This window comes from Crinia signifera, chromosome 11 (assembly GCF_055691185.1).
Source record: "Crinia signifera chromosome 11, ASM5569118v1, whole genome shotgun sequence".
Classification (NCBI taxonomy): Eukaryota; Metazoa; Chordata; class Amphibia; order Anura; family Myobatrachidae; genus Crinia; species Crinia signifera.
In genome coordinates this window covers 91,813,597-91,836,543 of record NC_139227.1, presented here as the reverse complement: position 1 = coordinate 91,836,543, position 22,947 = coordinate 91,813,597, and the positions used below count along the sequence as shown (strand labels likewise).

The 22,947-nt window shown below is 46.9% G+C and overlaps 1 protein-coding gene across 2 annotated transcripts in view; it reads left to right on the top strand.

Moving 5' to 3' along the window:
- The first annotated feature begins 1,790 nt into the window (after nucleotides 1-1,790).
- LOC146044956 (carnitine O-palmitoyltransferase 1, liver isoform-like) overlaps nucleotides 1,791-22,947 on the top strand; it is a 68,082-nt gene continuing 46,925 nt past the window's right edge. For both annotated transcript variants that reach the window (XM_083163633.1, XM_083163632.1), the window contains exon 1: nucleotides 1,791-1,907. The gene's annotated coding sequence lies outside the window, so the exon portion shown is untranslated. The remainder of the gene's footprint in view (nucleotides 1,908-22,947) is intronic.

The window sequence follows — 22,947 nt, the reverse complement described above, 5'->3', positions numbered from 1 at the left end:
TCCAGGAAGCCTCTGCTGTGTGGCAGTCCTTAAAAAATGGATTCTGTGCACACGCAGTACAGAGGACAATAATGCGCATGTGCCGGACCCGGGACCTAGATTATGCATTTGTGGACTGCTGCCGAAGCAGCCCATAGAGGATGGGAGGCAACGCGTGCGCAGTACCGAAGAAACGACTTCACATGTGCCGGTCCCGTGGTGGGGGTTGGGAGCGGAAGGGGTGGGGACCAGCATGCGGTGGCAGCAGTGGGGAAGGCTGGCATCGTGGCAGCCCCCTCCTCCACAGAGGTTAAGGTCACCGATGGTGAGAACTGAAGAACTAGCAAAACATTGATTTTGCATAATTAACACGGAAAACCTGTATTTCTCCTTTTAGTTCCTGTGCTGATTTGAGCAAACTCTTGGGATACAGATGTGGTTGCAAGGGCTGCATGTGACCTCTGCCAACATTCAAATGCATCCTAGGGGTATGGGTCATAGGGTCCACTCAATAAAGGGCGACATTAGGTTGACCACTGAATATCGACAGGGCTTAGGTTGACACCTGAAATAGGTCAACATGGCTAAGGTCGACAGGGTCAGAAGGTGGACACAAGCATTAGGTTGACAATGGTTTTGATTAAATGGACCAATTCTTCCCAGTGCTCTATAATTTCAAGAGCTCAGGACTCCCTTGTTTGTACCTCACCCTGATATCCAATTAGGGATTGGGCTAAATCCCACAGCTTTAGCGTTTTCTCAGGATTCAGTTTAGCGTGGTGTGCTAATGATGGGGAGAAGTGGGTTGGTCTCCAGGATGGATTACCCCGTCAGCTGGCCAGTAAAGGTGCTCAACGCGTTTCCCCGGTTAGGTAAGCATCTGGCTTCCTCAGGAGCAAGTGCTCACCCCTCTTCCCCTGAGCTGGCTGCCCTCTCCTGGAAAGGGCAGCCAGAAAGTCGGTAAGTATGCTCCCTGGCCATCAATCGCCTACTGCTCTTCAGCCGCCTGCTGCTCCCTGGCTGATGACTGTCTCCTACTCCCCGCTGGGCAGCTCCTGCTCCCTGGCTGGCGAGAGCGTGCTGATTCCTGTGCTGTTCCTGCGCCCCAGGCCACTAGGGTTCTGCTGCTCCCTGGGCGGCTCTTGCTGACCTGCCGCCAGGAGCCTCCTGCCGGGTCCAGGAGTGTATTGGCTGCACTACCAGCGGCCGCCCTGCTCAGAGCGACATGGTTATTACTGCAGCAAGTGGAGCCTCTGCGCTAGCTCCGGGAGATGTTAGTGCAGAGGCTCCAATAACTGCCAGTAATAACCATGTTGCTCAGAGCAGAGTGGTCGCCGTAAGTGCGGCGGAGCTGACTGCTCAGGGATCGCAGGAGGAAAGGTGCACAGCTGTGTGTGCTGCGCTGCTGGCTGCCCGCTGATCTCAGCTCAGGCAGGTAGCGCCAGTGGATGCCCCACAAACCACCAATGTAAACATGAGCTGCCCCTAGGCATTGCAGACGACCTAGGCAATTGCCTAGTTTGCCTATGCCTAGGGCCGGCTCTGCAGCTACAGATGCATATGCTCAGGTGAAAATACATGAAATTCTGCACACAAGCCTCATTTCCTTCCCATCAGCAGAATAAAGCAGCAGGGGAACAATACAGGGTTTCATAAGCAACTCCTCAGCTCAGCCCACTTGTTAGTTTGAATGAAATTCCATCCTTGCTGCAAAAGGAAACCTCAGCACTGAGCAGTGAGCACTGCCTGTGTATAGCCAGTGTGTAACAGGAAACAATGCTCGCCCCGCCTTCTAGTAGGAAGGGACTGGGCTGGGCTGGGCCAGTGGGCTGACCCTCCATTCTGTTAGTGTTGCAGGGGAGACTCGAGAGAGGTTGGGGATTTTCAGAGCTCCTGGCTGCAGCTTGTGGAGAGATAAGTAAAGACAGGTAACAATGTCCTTCCTTCCTTACAGTGTATGGTCCTGCATCTATTGCTGGCTGTGCATGTCTGCTGTGAGAGCCAAGGCTGCAGCTTGCTGACACCATGCACTATCTGCAGGTGACAGGGTGACTGACACACTGGGGTCACACTGCAAGAGCAATCTGCATGCTGTACCCACAGCAGATGAATTACAGGCCTCCAGTAATGTCAGGTGTGGGCTATGCCAGCAGTGGTGTTCTGTGTAATGTGTCTGTTATGGGCTCCTCATTATATGCAGATCAGGTTGTAGGTGAGGTGCTTATACTTCATTCTGGGCTTGTGCATGTTGGCATGTCAGGTTGGTGATGCAGGGCACACTACATACCATCATCAGTGCTGGCATGTACTATCCTCACTTATAGTCTATATATCAGAGTATATTGGTTCTGTATTGCTAGGAGATCCTACTGCAAAGACTATAAACTACAGAAGGCTGTCACATGCAGAGACTGCATCCATTACAGCTGCTACATCTGATTGCAAGCTCTTCTGCCTAGCACTTTTTTTTTTAAATTTGCATAAAACATGGTAGAAGGAGTATACTAATGACATGTGAATGGTAGCAGAAGAGTATAATGATGACATGGTGACAGCATTGCCTTTGGGAGTAGCATGTGCCTCACAGGGGGGCATCATATGGTGATTTTGGTGTGACCGTAGATGTGATCTGCAGAAATGCGTGTGGAGTCCATTGAATGAGGTCCACGGATTGTGCTCCCTCCTTGCAGAGCATTGGCGAAGCCAGCACCAGCCTCCTATGGCAGCAGCAGAAGCACACGCTGCAGAGCTGTGACCTTTTACCTACTTTCTCTCAGGCAGCCGTCATGTGGTTTAGTTTGAGGGGGTTGGTAATGTGACGTCACCCCGAGGGCGGGGCCTGTGATAGGAGTACCTCATCATAAGCTGCTGCTGTAGTCAGTGGCAGTGCTGTGTGTGTGTGTGACTGTGTGTCCTTGACTAATAGGAGGAATGTGTGTGCCTGGTATGACATGAGGACATGGGTTGGGATGGGATAATGCAGGAAATATACACATGTCACCTATCAAGGAGTAAAGTCCTTGACTGTCCCAGTGTTTTTATCAATGCATGTCTGCTCCATTCCCCCAGCCTATAGTGCTGCTGTATAATAATGTTGCTGCTCTACAAATGGAATGTATACTGTACATGTTATCCTTATCCATGTTGCAGGGTGGGGGTCCCCTCTGTATTGTATGGTGACAGGGCAATATGGTGGCTGTCTGAACATGAAACTGAAGTTTTTTTTTTAAAATAAAAGAACAGGTGCAATACAGAGCAATTTCTGTCTGGTATATGATGTGACAAGTCACCTCATCTGACCTATCCAGGCTATACTTACCAACCCTGGCCCCTTCTGATGGTGGGTGCCTTCAAGCTCTCCCTGTTCATGATGGAGATGTGACAGACCACTCTCTATTTTATATTTGTATGTCAGTGTAGTGCTCATTCTAGCACCCTGCCTCCTTTCACAACCTGTGCAGTTCTTCTCCCCTGCCTGGGGTGCCAATTTCTGCTGTGATTCTAGCACAGGTCTGGTCTGCAAATCAGTGCTTAAATACAGACCACATTGTGCTAGAAGCACCACAGCAGAGAGTGACACTCCAGGCAGGGAAGAGGAACTGTATGTTTTTTTAAAGAGGCAGGGAGCTAGAATGAGCACTATCGGAGCCTACACATGTAGCGATGTGTGTAGTGAATGAATGCCTGTGTCCAGCATCCATTCACCTGCGCGGATGGGGGGGTGCACGGGAGCTGGGGGCAGCCCAGCAGCTTACCTTGGTCAGCACGTCGATCGTAGGTCCGGGCAGGGTGTTCGGCTGTCCCGGCGCCTGGAGATGATGTCATCTCCAAGCGCCGCCCCCGTTTACACTGTGGTTCGGCACCGCAGTGTAAGTGGTGCAAATCCCGGATCCAACATGGCTTGGAACCGTGTTCCAAATAGCGGGTCAGATCCAGGATTTGTGTGTAAACTGGTTTTATGGGATGTAGTTAAATTAAGTAACAGTTCTCAGAAAATGCCTGTATATCACTGTGTGTAGGGCCGATAACAGTGTACACCCATGTCACATTACATTGCATAGAGTAGTTTTGTTTGGCCCAATTGTATTAGTAGTATTGGGCAATAATCCAGTACACAGGAACAGCTTGTTAGCGTGCCTTGTGTTATGACACATTGCAGTAAATTACACACCCACCCCAATAAAAGCAGATGTGATATCACTTTTCTGTTCTGCAGGAGCTGGCAGGATAGTGTGTTGTATTTACTGTTCTGCAATTCATAAACTTGTGTAAGCGTTCCCGGTCATTGTAGGTTAAGTACAGTGTTTGTGTTAAACACAGTTACAAGCGGTTAATAAAAATAAAACCAAATCGTCCAAACGCCTCTCAGTTGATTTATTACAACTTATTTTGTACATGGCGCAAAGTGTCCCTAGATACATCTTCATTATGCAGGCGCAAAAGTAGTCTGTGACTCCCTTCTCTTCCAGTTCTGGGTTTGTGGCACAATCAAGCCCAAGGGCAACATATATCACGATACTAAAGCTGGGTACGCACTTAGGGCCAGATGTACTAAGATTCAAAAGTGATGGTACTTGTTTCCTAGCACGGCGCCACCGATTATAATTGTATGCCATCGGGTCCGAAAAATTGGTTGCATCGCATGCGACGCGACCGACCCAATTTTTACATTGGAACCAACGTTAAATGCCCCCCAGACCCCATTTTTAATTGTATACCCACCCTGATGGGTAATTATTACGTGAAATGCCCCCCCATTGTTAACGCCACGATCAACGTCAACCTGAAGCGTGGCGAGCACAGCGGTACGTGTCCTCCGACCTTTTCATTCCCCCACTATCCACGTCGGTGTGGAGTTGATTTTAGATCGTGTGACGAGCGTAGCGAGCCAATGAGCCCGAAGCGTGGCGAGCGCACGCGCATTACTTTACACGTCCGCTCGCCTCGCTGCGCTCTCCACACTTTATAAAATCAACTCCACGCCGACGTGGATAGTGGGGGTATGAAAAGGTCGGAGGACGCATACCGCTGCGCTCGCCACGCTTCGGGTTCACGTTGATCGTGGCATTGCATTAACAATGGGGGGCATTTGACATAATAATTAACCATCAGGGTGGGTTTACAATTAAAAATCGGGTCTGGGGGGCATTTAACATTGGGTCCAATGTAAAAATCGGGTCTGTTGCATCGCATGCCATTATAAATGGGTCGGTCGGGTCCCATCGCATACCTTAAGTTAAGGTATGCGATGGGACCCGACGGGCGCCGTGCTAGGAAACAAGTACCGACGTGATAAAATGGAGAGTGATTTAAGGCCCCCATACACTAGGGCGACTTGTCCTTAGGACAAGTCGCCCCCGACTTCCCCCTGAGCTTCCCCGGCTGCTCCCCGGGGGAGCTTGATTAGATTGGCACTTGATGTGCCATTTTTTACATGTGATAAATCGTCTCGATTTATCACATGCAAAAAACCCGGGGAGCAGGGGGGGGGGCCTACAGAGGTGGGAGCAGGGGCGTGGGGACGCTGCGGGGGACGCTGCGGGGGACAGCGTCTGTGCGAGGCGGTAGGGGGGGCTGGGGACGCTGCGGGGGACACGTCTGTGTCCCCCGCTGCTGGGGACAGCGTCTGTGCGGCGAGGCGGTAGAGGGAGCAGGGGGGGCTGGGGACGCTGCGGGGGACACAGGCGGCATAGAGCAGGGCAGGGGGAGCCGGCCGGGAGCTGTCAGTAATGAATAAAAAAAAAAAGCCCATACAATGAATGGGCAGCCTGTGATTGGCTGCTGAGCGCTCTCTCAGCCAATTGCTGACTGGCTGAGAGAGCGCTCAGCCAATCACAGGCCGCCCATTCATTGTATGGGCTTTTTTTTTTATTCATTACTGACAGCTCCCGGCCGGCTCCCCCTGCCCGGCTCTATGCCGCCTGTGTCCCCCGCAGCGTCCCCAGCCCCCCCTGCTCCCTCCACCGCCGCGCCGCCCCACTAGGTCCCAAGTCGGGTGGTCGGACGTGCAGCAGGTCCGACCACCCGACGCAGATCCGATGCGCACGGGACCGCGCATCGGATCTGAGGGGACATCAAAACTAGCCGATTTTGGTCCGATTTCGGCCAGATCCGACTGATCTGGCTGAAATCTGACCAAAATCGGCTAGTGTATGGGGGCCTTAACAGCCAGCCAACCAGCTCCTACCTGTTATGTCACAGACTGTGTTTGAAAAATGTCAGGCAGGAGCTGATTGGTTGGTTGTTTATCACTCTCCATTTTAACACTTTCGATGCATAGTACATCTGGCCCTAAGTGATATATCTTCAACGGTATGGATGAAATCTGTGATGATATTGTGTGTGTGTGTGTTTCAAATACATTGGCAAAACCATTAGGCAGGCAAAAATCCGGATCCAGGAGCATATGCGGAATATAAAAAACAAGGTCAAAATACACAGTCTCCCTAGACATTTCTTGGAGAAACACAACTCGACAGTGACCAAGGACAATTTCTCATTTACAATTCTTGGGAAAAATGTTGTCATTATTAAACCCGGAAGTGATGTCATTCCCCCAGTGCTATATATACTGTACTTGCATAGACACCTATCCATTCATTCACTGTATTGGATTCAAGCTGTATGCACCTATTACCCTGAACACTCTGTAAGTATTTGATTAATTGAAGTGTGTCATTGGACCTGTCTTAGCCTTTCTAAACTTGCATATTCTGAGTGTATACCGCTTGTTTTGCTAAAGTTCAGTCAATTCTATTAATAGATATTTGTGGGTTCCATTCTGCTAATCCTATTTGAAGAAAATCTGAGCTGTTGGTATGTACAAGCTCCGTTTTTTTGAAGTTATATCTGCAATTTTGTGAAAACCATATTCTGATTTTCTTTTAAATTTATGTATAGCATGTTTTTGGATTTTACCGAATTACTTTGAGAATATTACTCTGGATTCCCTTTGTTTGGACACACATAGGTATGTGTCTGTTATTATGTATCTTCTTTATCACCAGTTGGTTATCTGTGACACCAAAGGTTTATTAAGGTGATTCACCAATCTTGTTTTTTTTCCTCCTCTCCATCTCCAACCTGTTCGTGTATTTGTCTTTTTTCTACAATAATTCTTATTTTAAAAGGATGTACTCATTGTTTGGTGTTATGATTTGCAGTTGTATCGGTACTTTATTGCCCCTGATGAAGTCATAACCATGACGAAACGCGTTGGGCCTTCTCTACTGACCGAACTGACCGAACTGATCAACCCACCAGAGTTGTACATGCATTTGTGATCTATCAGAATCTGTATACTTGTAATACCCTAGTAAGGGTTTTTTACTTGATTGTACATTTTTTACTTGTTTTATACATTAAATATCAATTGATAATTTAAATTGATCTATTATATGAGCGCCCTCTAAAACCCCATTCTTTTGTTTCTCTATCCCTTGGATCCTGTCTAACAGAGGATTCCTTAGAGGTGCTGCTCTCTAGAATTTCTGAGCGCAGAGAGGGGAATAAAATTATATATATATTTTAGTATTCTGGAACAACACTCTCATCTGAAGTGAAAACAGTGGCAATGGTGCCCTCACAGCTTCAAAAGAGCAATGACAGGTGCGGCACTCGTCTCAATCCAATGAAATAACGACAATACTGTATCTTTTTCAAGTCAACGTTTCAGTACTCTTTCATCGGCACTATAAGAAGCTATAAAGGTTAAAACAATACATTTCACTTTCAGCCACATGAAGCAACCACTACCAGATCTCCTGGGTCCAAGTGGCCTCTTCCTTTCCCAGAGGCTCATGGATCTTAGGGTCAACATGAATTTCCATATGTTAATTAGTAGGGCCATGTAATTGACCAAGCATGTGCTGAGTAGGGAGTAGTCTGTGCCTTCCCACTCCGGATTCGATGGAATCTGGTCTAAAAAATAATTTAACGTTTTTTTTGCATTGTCTAATCTCCCTTCTATCTCAAGAAGCGAAAAGACTATTTAATACCCGTTTTCCAACAAAAACCGGGGACCAACCTGGGCAATTGAACACTGTTTCAAGGTGTGTCAAAGTGGCTTGAAACTCAATTCACACTGCATGCTGGACCAAGGTTGCTAGAGGGTTTACCCCTGCCGGTGCTAGGAGATGACAACATCCCAAGCCAGCTTTCAGCTTGACCCAGGTTGGATGTCTCGGTCATCTATTTATGCCACAGGCTACTAAGGCATACCCTTCAACATGGCCCATTCCATTAGGTACAAAATGCTCTTTTTCTGGACTTCCCTGCCAGTGGCAGTTACAGATGTGAGCCTGCAGCACAGTATAATATTCAAAAAGGGGAGCCACACCAGCTGCCACCCCAAACATCACTGTCCTGGACTCACTGGCAGTTGATGTGACCCCACTCTTTGAATTCTGGACTGTGGTGGAGTCCAACCTCTGTAACTGCCACTGGCAGGGAAGTCCAGGAACAGAGCAGTTTGTACCTAATGGAATGGGTCATGTTGGAGGGTATGCTAAGGTCCTTCACGGGTTCGACCTTGTTAGCTACCAGGGTCGTATTCCCGGATAACTGGACAACAGTTATCATGCAGATACACTTTTACACCAAACATTGACCTAGGGTGCAGAGGCAATAAGCCGGGTTATTTGTTTGGTGGAAAAGAGTTATAATTGTGCCCATAGCTTTATGCTTAAGTGCAGGGAAACGCCTAGTTCGCCTGTCAAGGCTTCAGGAAATAGCTAAGTAATTATTCTACTGTGGGTTGGCCACCTGTGGCTGTAGCTAGAATTCTTTCTTGGCTGCTCTTGCTAGAGCCATATGCTTCTGGATGAGAAATACTTTATTTGCAGCACATTGATGCTTGTAAGCAGGGCAGGCGCCACCACTAGGCAGCTTTAGGCATTTGCCTGCCGGCCACTGGATTGCAGCACTTTCAAGCAGGTCAGCAGTGGCGCCAGGAGCCTGGTGAGCGGAAGATGCAAATTCCCCCCCCCTCCACTGGAGCAGGTCAGCGGCGTCCCTCGTGCGACTCGGCTGTAGCGCTACATACATACATACACACACCCACACCCACCCCCGGACAGGTCAGCAGCGGCTGCGCCCCCTTCCCCAGTGGGTGAGTGGCGGGGCTCCCCCCCGCCTGGGCGCTGATGTTGTTTGCACCGGCCCTGCTTGTAAGTAGATATGATCATCCCCCTCCCCCCCCCCCCTTATAAATCAGGGGTGACTTCATTTCTTACAATATTTATTACATTAGCCCTTCCTAGTATCATAAAAGTAGTTATTTGAGACCCAGCGGAAGAAACGTATTCCAGTTTATTACGTAGTTTAATTGAGGTTATCTCTACAGTTAATTATCTACACGGAAGAGAACATATTGTATTTGATTACATCTCCTCTCTCCCTATATCAGGTTAGAATCATCCTGTTCAATCTGTTGACGTGGCCTAATCCAAGCAAATTGCTTTGATTGATTTTTGTAGTTATATTTTCCCCAATATCCTGTATATCTATATAAATCTATAAAGGCTAACTACTCCTCACCTCTATGCGGTGACGTTACGCCAGTGACTACTAGAGGCCACTCTAAAAGATGTCCTAACAGAAAGTGAAAGCAATGTTTGCAGGGACACTGCTCTGTTTCAGACTTGCTGGATATGGAGAGAGGGAGTTGTGAAGACAGAGATTGGGGGTAGGAGCAGATAGGGACTGGGGTTGAGAGATTTTGGGATAAAAACAGTCACAGCTCAAAGTGAAAGTACATTGCATTTGACGAGCTTTTAACAAATATTTCAGCACGCTGCGATATTAAATGCAAGATGTGAATGCAGCTAGACTAGCAGGGACGGATTTGTGCCTAGGCCCGTGAGGCACGGGCCTCAGGGCGGCACCAATCAAGGGCGGCACAGCGGGCTGCCATTCTTTTAAATAGCAGCATGGCAGAGCGGGTGGGAAGTGGCAAGTGACAAGCGGCGCCGCCGCTGACACGATTCATCATATGTCAGCGGCGCTCGGTACCCGCCGCTACCTTTCCTGCTCTGCCATGCACACAGTACATTGTTCACACCCGGGCCGACTGACAGCCGCCAGCGCCAAGGGAGGCTATAAAACAGTGCCTGTGTCAGCTGGGCGGGCGGCGTGATAGTAGAGCAGCCTGGGCGCTTCCCGTGATCTGCCTCCCCGGGATCATAGCAGCTTCTTACTGCTTCTGTCCCAGCCAGGGCCGTGCGTAGTGTTCCAGCAGCTGCTGCAGTGTGGCCTGAGCGGCTGCGGCTCCGGGATGTATGTGTGCGCAGTGGCATCAGAACAGGGGAGGTAAGGGGGCAGCTTAGTCGGCGCCCGGAGTTGCAGAAGTGGTACTTGCAGACAGGGACAGCGCAAGCAGCGCGGCTGTCCTGTGACTGTTCATCAGCAGTGTGTGCTCCGGTTCCTGGCTCCAGCATGACTCTACTGACATCCTGTCTCTGTGCCAGCACCAAAGTAAGGGCCTTGCTAAGGCTTACTTTCTTAATTTACTATTACAGTATACTGGCAAGTTAGGACTCATACCTTAATAATGATTACATTCACACTGCAGGGCAATCCTATCGGCAGTTTCTGGATCAAGTGCTGATTAAGCTCACACCTCCATAGGCTGCTGTCTCCTTACCATAATTGGCCATTATAAGCAGGGCAGCCGAGAGGAATGCTGGGCCCCGGTAAAATGTTGGGGGCATGTCCTAATTGCGGGAGGTGTGACCACCTCCTGTGATTAGGCCATGCCCCCAAAACGTTTAGGGGGTGAAAACCCACTTTAAAATTGAGGGGGGGGGGGGGGCAGCTCTGATTATAGCCCTCTCGGCAGCCCTGATTATAAGTGCATATGTCTGCAAACCTTTTTGTTCATTACTTTCATAAATAAGCTCGTTACCAGCCTGTCAAAAGCGGTCAGGAGCTGGCGCTTTGTATACCAACACCGGTATCCCGACTGCCGTCAGAACTCCGGTGCCGGAACGTTGAAAGGGATCATGATGCCGACGCCAGAATTCCGAGAGCTGACATCCCAATGGGTGTGTATGCAGGGAGCGGTAGCATCCGGCTGGCGAAGGGCGGATTAGGTTTGTGGGGAAAATTCGGGTTAGGCTGCATTTTATCTAATCCGGGTCAAGTTATGTATCTAATGGCCTGCTGCAAAGGAGGAGGCAGTGCTTAGAGCTGGCGCTGCTCCAGGCGCTGCCTCCTCCATAGTGTGAACGGGAAATGGGTCGTTTAACCCATTCACACTGCACGGCAACGAACTGGTAAAAACTCTGATTTTTTTTTTTTACCAGTTCTTATTGCCCTGTTTCTACCCGTTTGCGGGACCCGGTAACCCCTTTCACATAGCACTAATTACCGGGTCGAACCGCCAAGAAAATGGCTTGTAACGTAATGAATTGCGATGTGAAAGGGGTATTAGTTTCTTAATATAGTGTAGCACCTGAGCAGCACTGCAAAGTAGTGAAAGTCACATTGCCAGGAAGCAATATGGAGTAATGATGTACTGGATCATTGCAATTGTAATGTAACAAGACCCCAGCGTTGTCCTGTCTGTTGTGCAGCACATCACATGGGACAATGGAACTATCCAATACATCAAATGATAAATTGGGTGGATGTGAGGGTACACACTGTTGCAGATCGAATATGTATAGTGCGTACACAACATTAGTTTCATAGCAGTCATGTCAAGAAGTGGCATAAACGGAAAGAAAGGACAAAGTCATTCTTGGAATGCGGAGAGCCTGATTCAGATATATACGCATACCCTATTTCTTTTGCATTTGAGCAATTTATTGGCTATCTACACAGTCATCTTAACCCCTTCCTGACACAGCCAGTTTTTGCCTTCCTGACAGAGCCCTTTTTTCAAATCTGACATGTATCACTTAAGTGGGGATAACTTTTTTTTGCTTTTACTTATCCCAGTGATTTTGAGATTGTTTTCTCGTGACACATTGTACTTCAAATTAGTGGTAAATTTGGGTCGATACAGTCTGTGTTTTTTTGTGAAAAATACCAAAATGTCGTAAAAAAATGGAAAATTTAGCAATTTGCAAAATGTTAAATTTTCTGCTTGTGAGACAAATAATCATACCACTCAATAGTTAATAACTAACATAGACCATATGTCTACTTTATGTTTCCATCATTATTTCAACTTCCTTTTAATTTTTTTGGACACTAGGAGGCTTACAATATGAATAGCAAATTCTCAAATTTTCAAGAAAATTTCAAACACTGATTTTTTTAGGGACCAGTTCAGTTCTGATGTGACTTTGAGGGACTTGTATGTGAGACACCCCCATAAATGATGCCATTTCAAAAACTGCACCCCTCACAGTATTCAAAACAGCATTTTGGAAGTTTGTTAACCCTTTAGGTGTTTCACAGGAATTAAAACAAAGTGTAGGTGAAATTTCAAAATTTCATTTTTTTTGCAGATTTGCAATTTTAATACATTTTTCTAAGGAACACAGTAGATTTTACTAGAGAAATGTGACTAAAAATTGATTCCCCCAATTCTTTTGTTTTCATAAATATCCTATATGTCGCCCTAGTGTGCACGTTGACCAAACCACAGGCTTCATAATAGAAGGAGCACCTACTTGATTTTGGAGCCTCCTTTTTATGAGATTATTTTTTAGGCACCATGTAGGTTTCTAGGCACCATAAGATGCTAAAATTTAGGAACCCCCCCACAAGTGACCCCATTTTGCAGACTACACCCCTCAGGGAATTCATCTAGGGGTATAGTGTACATTTCAAACCCCCAGGGGTTTCACCAATTGTGGTACAACTGGGCAGTGAAAATGAAAAATTAAATTTTTTACACAAAAATGCAGTTCTGGCTCAAAATTTTTCATTTTCACAAGGAATGAACTAGAAAAAGCACCCCAAAATCTGTGCCCCAATTTCTCCCGAGTACGGCAATGCCTCACATGTGACCAAAAAATACCATTTGGGTGCATGGAAGGACTCAGAAGGGAAGGAGTGATTTTTGGATTTTGCAGCTCAGATTCTGGTGGAATGTTGGTGGGTGCTATGTCGCATTAGCAAGACCCCCCAAGCACCAATACAGTGGAACCCCCCCACAAGTGACCCCATTTTGCAAACTACACCCCTCAGGGAATTCATCTAGGGGTATAGTGTACATTTCAAACCCCCAGGGGTTTCACCAATTTTGATACAACTGGGCAGTGAAAATGAAAAATTACATTTTTTTACACAAAAATGCAGTTCTGGCTCAAAATTTTTCATTTTCAGAAGGTATGAAGGAGAAAAAGCACCCCAAAATCTGTGCCCCAATTTCTCCCGAGTACGGCAATGCCTCACATGTGACCAAAAAATACCATTTGGGTGCATGGCAGGACTCAGAAGGGAAGGAGTGATTTTTGGATTTTGCAGCTCAGATTCTGGTGGAATGTTGGTGGGTGCTATGTCGCATTAGCAAGACCCCCCAAGCACCAATACAGTGGAACCCCCCCACAAGTGACCCCATTTTGCAAACTACACCCCTCAGGGAATTCATCTAGGGGTATAGTGTACATTTCAAACCCCCAGGGGTTTCACCAATTTTGATACAACTGGGCAGTGAAAATGAAAAATTACATTTTTTTACACAAAAATGCAGTTCTGGCTCAAAATTTTTCATTTTCAGAAGGTATGAAGGAGAAAAAGCACCCCAAAATCTGTGCCCCAATTTCTCCCGAGTACGGCAATGCCTCATGTGTGACCAAAAAGTGGCGAGACTCAGAAGGGAAGGAGTGATATTTGGATTTTGCAGCACAGATTCTGGTGGAATGTTGGTGGGTGCTATGTCGCATTAGCAAGACCCCCAAAGCACCAATACAGTGGAACCCCCCCACAAGTGACCCCATTTTGCAAACTACACCCCTCAGGGAATTCATCTAGGGGTATAGTGTACATTTCAAACCCCCAGGGGTTTCACCAATTTTTAAAAACTGGGCAGTGAAAATGAAAAATTACATTTTTTTACACAAAAATGCAGTTCTGGCTCAAAATTTTTCATTTTCAGAAGGTATGAAGGAGAAAAAGCACCCCAAAATCTGTGCCCCAATTTCTCCCGAGTATGGCAATGCCTCACATGTGACCAAAAAATACCAGTTGGGTGCATGGCAGGACTCAGAAGGGAAGGAGTGATTTTTGGATTTTGCGGCTCAGATCCTGGTGGAATGAATGGTGGGTGCTATGTGGCATTAGCAAGACCCCCGAAGCACGGTGAAATGATGAACCTAATAATCCATAGATGTGTGGTATATTTTAAAACACTCCTTTATACATAGGCCGGGTTTGTCGGGGCAAGTGTCACACTGGAAAATAGTTTGCTTTCTTATTCCCTTTTTATAGCAAACTTTGCACCTTTTTTGTGTCCTGCCCTTTTTTCCAGTGGAGGGGATTTCATCAGGAAAATGCTGCCCTGGTACAATACGGGGGCCAGTACTAGAAGTACTGGGGCCCTCTGCCTGCTGGTTCCCAAATATTAGGCCCTTTATGACTTCCTCTTGAAAGTGCATAAATGTCCCCCTCTGGCTGGTAGAACGGAATAGCACGTAAGCGTTATACAGTGCCATCTGGATGATATACACGGCCAGCTTCTTGTACCAGATTTTTGTTTTCCGCAGGGCACTGTACGGCTTCAGTACCTGATCTGAAAGATCCACTCCGCCCATGTACCTATTGTAATCTAGGATACAATTAGGTTTTGAGGTGTGGGTACTGGTACCTCGTACAGGGATGGAGGTGGTACTGTCTCCATGAATTGTTGTCAGTATAAGGACATCCCTCTTGTCCTTATATTTGACCAACAACATATTTTCGGTGCATATTCCCCTGCTTTCACCCCTTCTCAGTACTTGGGCAATGTGCGTTTTTGGGAGGCCTCTTTGGTTCTTGCGCACAGTACCGCAAGCTGCTGTACCTCTTGAACCAAGGGCCTTAAACAGGGGGATGCTAGTGTAAAAGTTATCCACATAGAGGTGATAACCTTTATCCAGGAAGGGGTGCACTAAATCCCAGACAATTTTTCCACTAACACCTACGAGGGAGGGGGGGCATTCTGGCGGTTCAATTCTTGAATCCTTCCCTTCATATACCCTAAACCTGTGGGTGTACCCTGAGGTGCTCTCACACAGCTTATACATTTTTATGCCATACCTTGCCCTCTTACTGGGAAGGTACTGGCGGAATTTAACCCTTCCTTTAAAATGTATAAGGGACTCGTCTATGCAAATGAATTTATCTGGGATGTACATCTCAGCAAATTTGGCGCTGAAATGATCAATGACCGGCCTGACTTTAAATAGCCGGTCAAAGGTGGGATCATCTCTGGGTGGGCACTGTGCATTATCGTTGTAATGCAAAAATTTAAGGATTAACTCAAAACGAGTCCGGGTCATGGCCATACGGTAAAGTGGGGTGCTGTACAGAACATCTGTACTCCAATATTGCCTAATTTCTGGCTTTTTTACTATGCCCATATGAAACACCAGACCCCAAAACGTCATCATCTCTACTGCATCTACAGGGGTCCACCTAGCAAATGATGACGTGGGGTTTTGAGCAATAAACTGCTGGGCATATAAATTAGTTTGGTCCACCATTAAATTTATAAAATCATCAGAGAAAAATAATTTGAAAAAGTCAATTTCTCTGAGACCTGTGGAATCAAATTGGATTCCTGGGATGGCCAAAAACTCAGGAACCTGGGGCTCAAAATTGTCTGGTGGTGGGGTCCATACGAGATCAATTATTGGGGGGGGGGTCTCAGCTGCTCTACGGGGGCGTCTTTGAGGGGGTCCCTCATCACTAGAGGAGGAAGAGGAGCTTAAGATGAATCCTTCAAATTCCCCGCTTGCCTCACTGGCTGTGTCAGAGTCAGAGGCAAGCATGGCATATGCCTCCTCCGCTGAATACATTCTTCTGGATGACTGGGATGACATTTGGGATGACATTTGGGATGTCATTTTTATTTTTGTGTTTCTGGTAGTGAAATGTTTCAACACGTGTATAGTGTAGGGGGGGTACAACCTTTATTTCAACACGGGGGGTGTGTATGTAGTGCAGAAAAAAAAATACTTTATACAGGAATTTGATCCCAATAAAAAAAAAAAAAATTGAAGGGGTTAAAAAAAAAAAAAAAAAAAAGGTCCTGCGCCAAAAATTGAGCACAGATGTTGGTCAGTAACGTCCGTCACTGAACAGCGCTCAAAGGCAACAGGAATTTGATCAAAAAAAAAAAAAAAATAGATCAACCCTGTGCCGAAAAAGCTGATCAGTGATGTACGTCACTGATCAGCGCACAGTGGCCACAGGACACCCACAAAATCACAGTGTGTGCAAAAAAAAAAATTAAAAAAAGACCCCACAGCACCCTCAAAAAAAAAAAAAAAGGTGATCAGTGATGCGACACTGATTACCAGTGAGGGGCAGCAGGTGCACAACCTTTGGTGCAACTGACAGTGCAACTGGCAGCAACTGACAGGTATATATAAAAAAAAAAAAACCCTGCACCCCCAAAAAGTTGCTGATCAGCACAGATATACTGATCAGCACAAAAGGGGGGGTAGCAGACACAAAATATAGCACTCTCTATCACTCTCTGTCACTATCTCTCTATCTCTCACTATATATCACTAGCTATCACTCTATGACACTGCAGCAGCAGCACTGACAGTTATATATATAAAAAAAAAACCCTGCACCCCCAAAAAGGGGGGGTAGCAGACACAAAATATAGCACACTCTATCACTCTCTATCTCTCTCTATCTCTCACTATCTATCACTATCTATCACTCTATGACACTGCAGCAGCAGCACTGACAGTTATATATATATATAAAAAAAAAAACCTGCACCCCCAAAAAGGGGGGGGTAGCAGACACAAAATATAGCACTCTCTATCACTCTCTGTCACTATCTCTCTCTATCTATCTCTCTCTATCTCTCTCTATCTCTCTATCACACTGCAGCAGCAGCAGGAAGTCACAAGAAGTCAGATCCAGGAAGCATCCAGCACGCTACAAGCAGTGATCAGGTGATCAGGTAAGTATTTTGCAAGGATCAGGTCAGTATATCACGGCAGATAGGTACGGTGACCGCACTGCACGCAATTCCAGACCGGAATGGCGTCTGCAGTGCAGTCACCGTTAGTTTAAATCACCCTCCATGGCTGTGATTGGTCCGTCGGTCCGGCGAACCAATCACGGCCTTTGGGGGCGGGTGGGGTGAGGTGGGGTGACACCAGTGTCACCCTTACACCCCGTGGTGATTGGTGCTGTACTTTACAGCACCAATCACCACCGATCCCTGTGTCACCGGCGAACGTTATTCGCCGGTACACAGAAAACGCTGTAATTGGCTGTTCACATTTGAACAGCCAATCACATCGATCGCCGACGGGGGGGAGGCATCGCCACCCCCCCTGGGCATGCAGGGACATGTCTGCTGTCAGGGACAGCAGACATGTTTAAACTGTCACCGCGTCTATAGACGCGGTGACAGTTAAATGGCATGACGTACATTTATGCCATGTGTCGGGAAGTACATCCCGGCCATGACGTAAATGTACGTCAAATGTCGGGAAGGGGTTAAGGCCCCCATAGGTTACGCATATGACACATTGTATGTGGTTCTTTTGTATACAGTGCATCATATGCAATCCCAGTCATGACTAGGGGATACAACAATTCCTTGTGGCAGCCATGACGATCTCCGGATCCAATCCAATGCGCACGGAGCCTTAAGTCGCGCTGCACATGTGCTGCTCTAGTCTTACGCCAACAGGAGCAGAGAGGATTATTCTCAGTGGTTGACAAACAAGGAACATTTGGGGGCATTAAAAGGGAGTGGTTTCAAAACCGCAGGTGTATAGTTACCATGTTGGTGCATGTTATGTGGTTCTAGTGCTTCTTGTGTCTTACATGTCCCGTTATGCTGCGCGGTCATAGGGATACTTAGAACTTCCATAATGGAATGATCTGTGACAGATGCTGCGTCTTTGCCCCAGCTGTTGGTGGGGCGTCTGGGAACAAATCCGGTTGCGACATTGGTATATTTTGATAGGGCAGCTTTTACACATCTGCAGCTGTGAAGACATTCTAACTATAACATCCTTAACCCCTTACCTGCCATAGTCATATGGGATGCAACTGCATCCAGCTGGGCATAACGGTACCATCCCATGTGACCGCACCGTCTTGCTGCTTTCCCCATCTGCTATGGTGGAGGTCTGACACCGCTGCCCAAAAAGTGCACACACACTTATCGTCAGTCAGTCCCCACTGCCCAACGCTCTGCAGGATAGGGGGGTGGTAAGTGCCCAAAGGGTGTGCAAAGCTTTTCTAATATAATGGTGTCCTCAAGTAGCAGCGAGACCGTGGAGAGGTTGGGTGTGTTGTCCAGCCCCCAGAAGGACAAAAAGGGTGTGGCATACAGGGACATGACCCCTTCTCAAACAAACGCGTGCCAAAGATCTTTAACAGGGACGGAGGCACGGCGAGCAGGCATGCACGGTGACACGCACACTAGTGACGCCACTTCTGAGTGAGTGTCACTTCTGGCCTAGTCATCTGATGGCTCAACTACAGTCTCCCTAACACTAACCCTTCGGGAGGAAGTACCTAACACCATGGTGACACCATAGTACCTAACACCATGGTGACATTTTGGAAATTTCGGCATTTCCCAGGTCAACATTCTCAGAATGTCACCATCAGAACTTTCAACATTGTCCATGTCAACCATAAAATTAAATCCCCAGAACCCTTAATGTACTGTATTGTCCCACAAAGACTACTTATGCCAACTGCGTTTTCCATGGAGGGCAGAGAAATGTGCTCACATTGTTGTCTGTCTGTGTTGATGTTGTAATACCCTGTTAAGGTGTGTACACACGGGGGCGATAGGGGCTAAAATTGCTGGAAATATGGTCGCTGGCGACCATATTGCCAGCGATTGGAATGCGCACCAGCGATAAATCGCCGGGTGCGCGCTCCCGTTTTTAGCCCCCCTTATGATCGCAAGCTCCTGCGACCAGCTGATTACCTCTGCTGCTCCCCCGGCAGAGGTTCCCTTTCCCATCTCTGGTTGCTGATGAAAAGGGGAAACTGAGCAATATATCTCCCCCGTGTGTACGGGGCTTTATGCTCTACATCAGGCATTCCCAACCACGATCCTCAAGGCACACCAACAGTGCAGGTTTTAGTGATATCCAGGCTTCAGCACAGATGGTTTAATCAGAATCCCTCCGGTACTAATTAAGTTACCTGTGCTCAAGCCTGGATATCTACAAAACCTGCACTGTTGGTGTGCCTTGAGGACCGTGGTTGGGAATACCTGCTCTACCTGCTGCCCTAATTACATTATTGAACTATTTTTATGTAGTTGAAGTTATACGTACACCATAAAGCCAAGAGCAACAAAATATTGCCTTGTGTTGTCCATAGGGTTATTTATACATTGGATAGTCCAGTAATTCAGCTCTAGTTACAGTAACTTGAATTCCAAATGTCTAAGAGGAATTACAGATTTGTTCAGTAAGTGGTATGTCTGTATGAAGTAATGTGAATGACAGAGAAGAGGGACATTTTCTACACATGCCAGCACAAAATCCCGTCTTCCACATTTTTCCATGTGTGGTGGAACTCTGCCTAAAGGTTTCCCAATTCTACCCAGGGGGCAGATTGGGAACTAAAAGTAGCCCTGGAAAATTTTCTAGAAGTGGCCTTACGTGGGCGGCCCCAAATCAAATTTAGGCGGAGCCAACACCAAAATAGGCGGGATTATCACTTCCCTACACCTATGTGGAAGCCGTTGGTTTCAATATGCCTGCCAGTCTAGTTGCCCCCAACCCTTTTAAGCTGCTGTGTTAAACCACAAACCTCCACATTTCACACAATACCCCACCTACAGTCCCCCCCGCCCTACTGAGACTGAGCACAGACCCCCCCCTCCCAAACATCCTTCAAGCAGACAATCCACTCCTTACCATAATCCTATGAATATCACAAATATCCAGAAACACCCCAGAACTTGTTTCACCCCCAGATAACACCCACTTCTGTCCCTAACAAATGTCACAATGGATATCTGTGGGCCTGCGCCTTGATGAACATTTTCAGCATTGGCTACCCTGCTCTGTGAACCGGCAAAGGTTGTTTGAGTGGGACACAGCGGTAGACTTACACAGTAGGTCGATGAACCTGTATCTTCCCTGCGTGGTTTATGACCGATCCATACCGGGGAGGAATACACAGTGCAATGGGTAAAATCAGTGGGCGGAGCTATCTCACATTCCTTGCAGGCTGTTGTGGACAACAAACAAAAAGTTATATATTCCATCCATACCGCCCTCTATGCCGCATTTACTTCATCTATAATGAGCCAGAGCAATATCAATTCTCCGGTACAGATTGATCCTCTGCTACGTTCTCTCTAGTATTCATTTAGCAAAATATATTCATTTTACCCAGGAATATATTCTATCAATGCTTCGTACATTGAGGAATTGCCTTTTTATGTTTTGGAACAATGTATATTTGTTCTAGAGCACTTGACATGTAGCATTTGGGTATTAACAAGTTAGTTCTGCAAAGTTTACATGTTTGGGAAGTTTGTCTCTTTACAGAGAACCGGCTTTGACCACATGCTATATATAGGCTGTCATCCCTGTAAGAGGCCATGCGGTGTGCACACAGGGCCTTCAGTTTGGCAGGAGAAGGTTGTTTTTCTTTTCTTTTTTTACAGTTTTATAGATTTTGCAGAACAGTTGTGGTATGTGTGATCTGTTCTAGAACACACGGGGGATTGTTTTTTAGTCTGATTTTCTGCTACGTGTAAGTGTTCTAGCAATTGCTATAAATAGTTACTATAGGTTACGGCAGGTTGTTTAACAATTACCCATGCAGTGGCTATCCCACGTTCTATACACATACCACCAAGTCATAAACTGAGGTTTATATGTGTGCAAAACGTTTTAAAAATGCTTAAAGGCTTAGTCATGGGTCCTCAAACTGCGGCCCTCCAGATGTGGTGAAACTACAATTCCCAGTATGCCTTGCCACAGTTTTCCTATAAGGGAGTGTTAAAACTGTGGCAAGGCATGCTGGGAATTGTAGTTTCACCACATCTGGAGGGCCGCAGTTTGAGGACCCATGGCTTAGGTGTTCATTGTATCTTAATCCTATTATAAATTGGATAGTTCAATTGCTTGCTTAATCTTGCGCGTGTGTGTATGTATATATTACTCCTCACCTCTATGAGGTGAAGTACCGCCATTGACCAGGCGAGGCCACTCAATGGACTAAATTACTCCTTTTCTGTGCTAAAAGATGCCATTATAGAAAGTGAAAGCAATTTCTGCAGGGACACTGATCTGTTGCAAACTTGCTGGATAGGGAGGTAGGAGCAGATTGGGGGTGAAGAGTTTAGGGTGCCGGACGGGGTCCCAACAGGCATTTACCCAACGTCGGGATCCCGACTGTCAAAACACCGATAGCTGGGTTCCAGACCCCCATAGAGGGAGAATAGAATAGGTGGCTCGTGTAGCGAGCCCGCAAGGGGCTTTGTTGCGCTCACCATGCTGTCTGGTTCTGGCCATTCGGGATAATGACTGTCGGGATCCCGACTGTCGGACCCCTATACCACACCCAAGAGTTTGCGGGCTAAAAACTTTCACAGCTCAAAGTGAAAGTACATCGCAGAACTGTAATTTTGAGACATTTAACTAGTTTAACTAGTCTTTGATTTGCCAACGATCCTCAAAATATCTGCTATAAATGCCAGCGCCGCTCACAGCGACTGGTTTTTTTTTTTTGGTGGAATGTTTAAATAAACTTCAATTCGGTTACTTTTTCAAAGAGAGATTTTGAGGATATCTCACAGCAGCGTTGGCACACAATGGGTTAAAGGGCTATAATTATGCTGGGATGAGACCTATCTCATAGGCAACTATATATTCATTTAGTTTTTATTTCTTAAAATAATCCCAGTTTTTCTCCTGAAATCCGGTTTTGTTACTTTGCATAAACATCCTGCCCTACTGTTTCATTTCAGGGAGTTATGTTCTTGTGCTCCTGATGGGGGTGTGGGTCATAGGGTCGACATGCATCAAGGTCGACACACCTGAAGGTTTACATGGGGTTAGGTTGACAGGTACATTAGGTCAACAACCAAAAGGTTGACATGAGGTATTTCATCTTCCTTTTTTTTTTTTATCCCGAATATCGACATGGACGCTAAAAAGTTCAGTGTCCCCTCGCATGGCTCGCTGCGCTCGGCACCCTCTTTTTTCCCCCACCCTGCCCGAGTGGATGGTAGGGCATGAAATACCGCCTGTCTGCTCAAAAAAAAACCCAGGGAAAAACCCCATTTTGACCTTTTGACTGTCGACCTAATGTCGATCTTCAGGCGTGTCGACTTGTCGCTGTAACGACCGCATACCCCTGCTACTCACTTTATAAATCATAATGTGCATGATTCTAATTGCTTTGGTACCACGGGTGTTTGCACCATGCAGCGATGTTGAGCCTCATGCGGGCGCCTTCGGTGACTTGAACAGTCACAAGGTGTTCGCACAGGAGGGGAGATGGAAGCGGACAGGGGGCTGGCACACAGGGCCCAATGCTGGGCATACCCATGAAATCGCTGGGTGCACCCAGGAAAATGCTGGGTGTCCCTATTTGATTGCAGGCGGGCAGCTGCCTGTCAGGGGCAGGTGGCTGACATCACCCGGATGTCAGCCTCCCGCCCCCTTCTCGGACCAGACGCAGCAAATCTGTCAGATGATTTTCAAACGGGGTAGAAATCATTCGAAGGTCAGAGACCATCGAATGATTTCGGCCCCGTAAGCTTCCCTCCAATGGATGTTTATGCAAAACATCCATTTGCAAAGCGTCGGGGATGTGCGGACTGCGACAGGGGGCGGAGGTACGCTG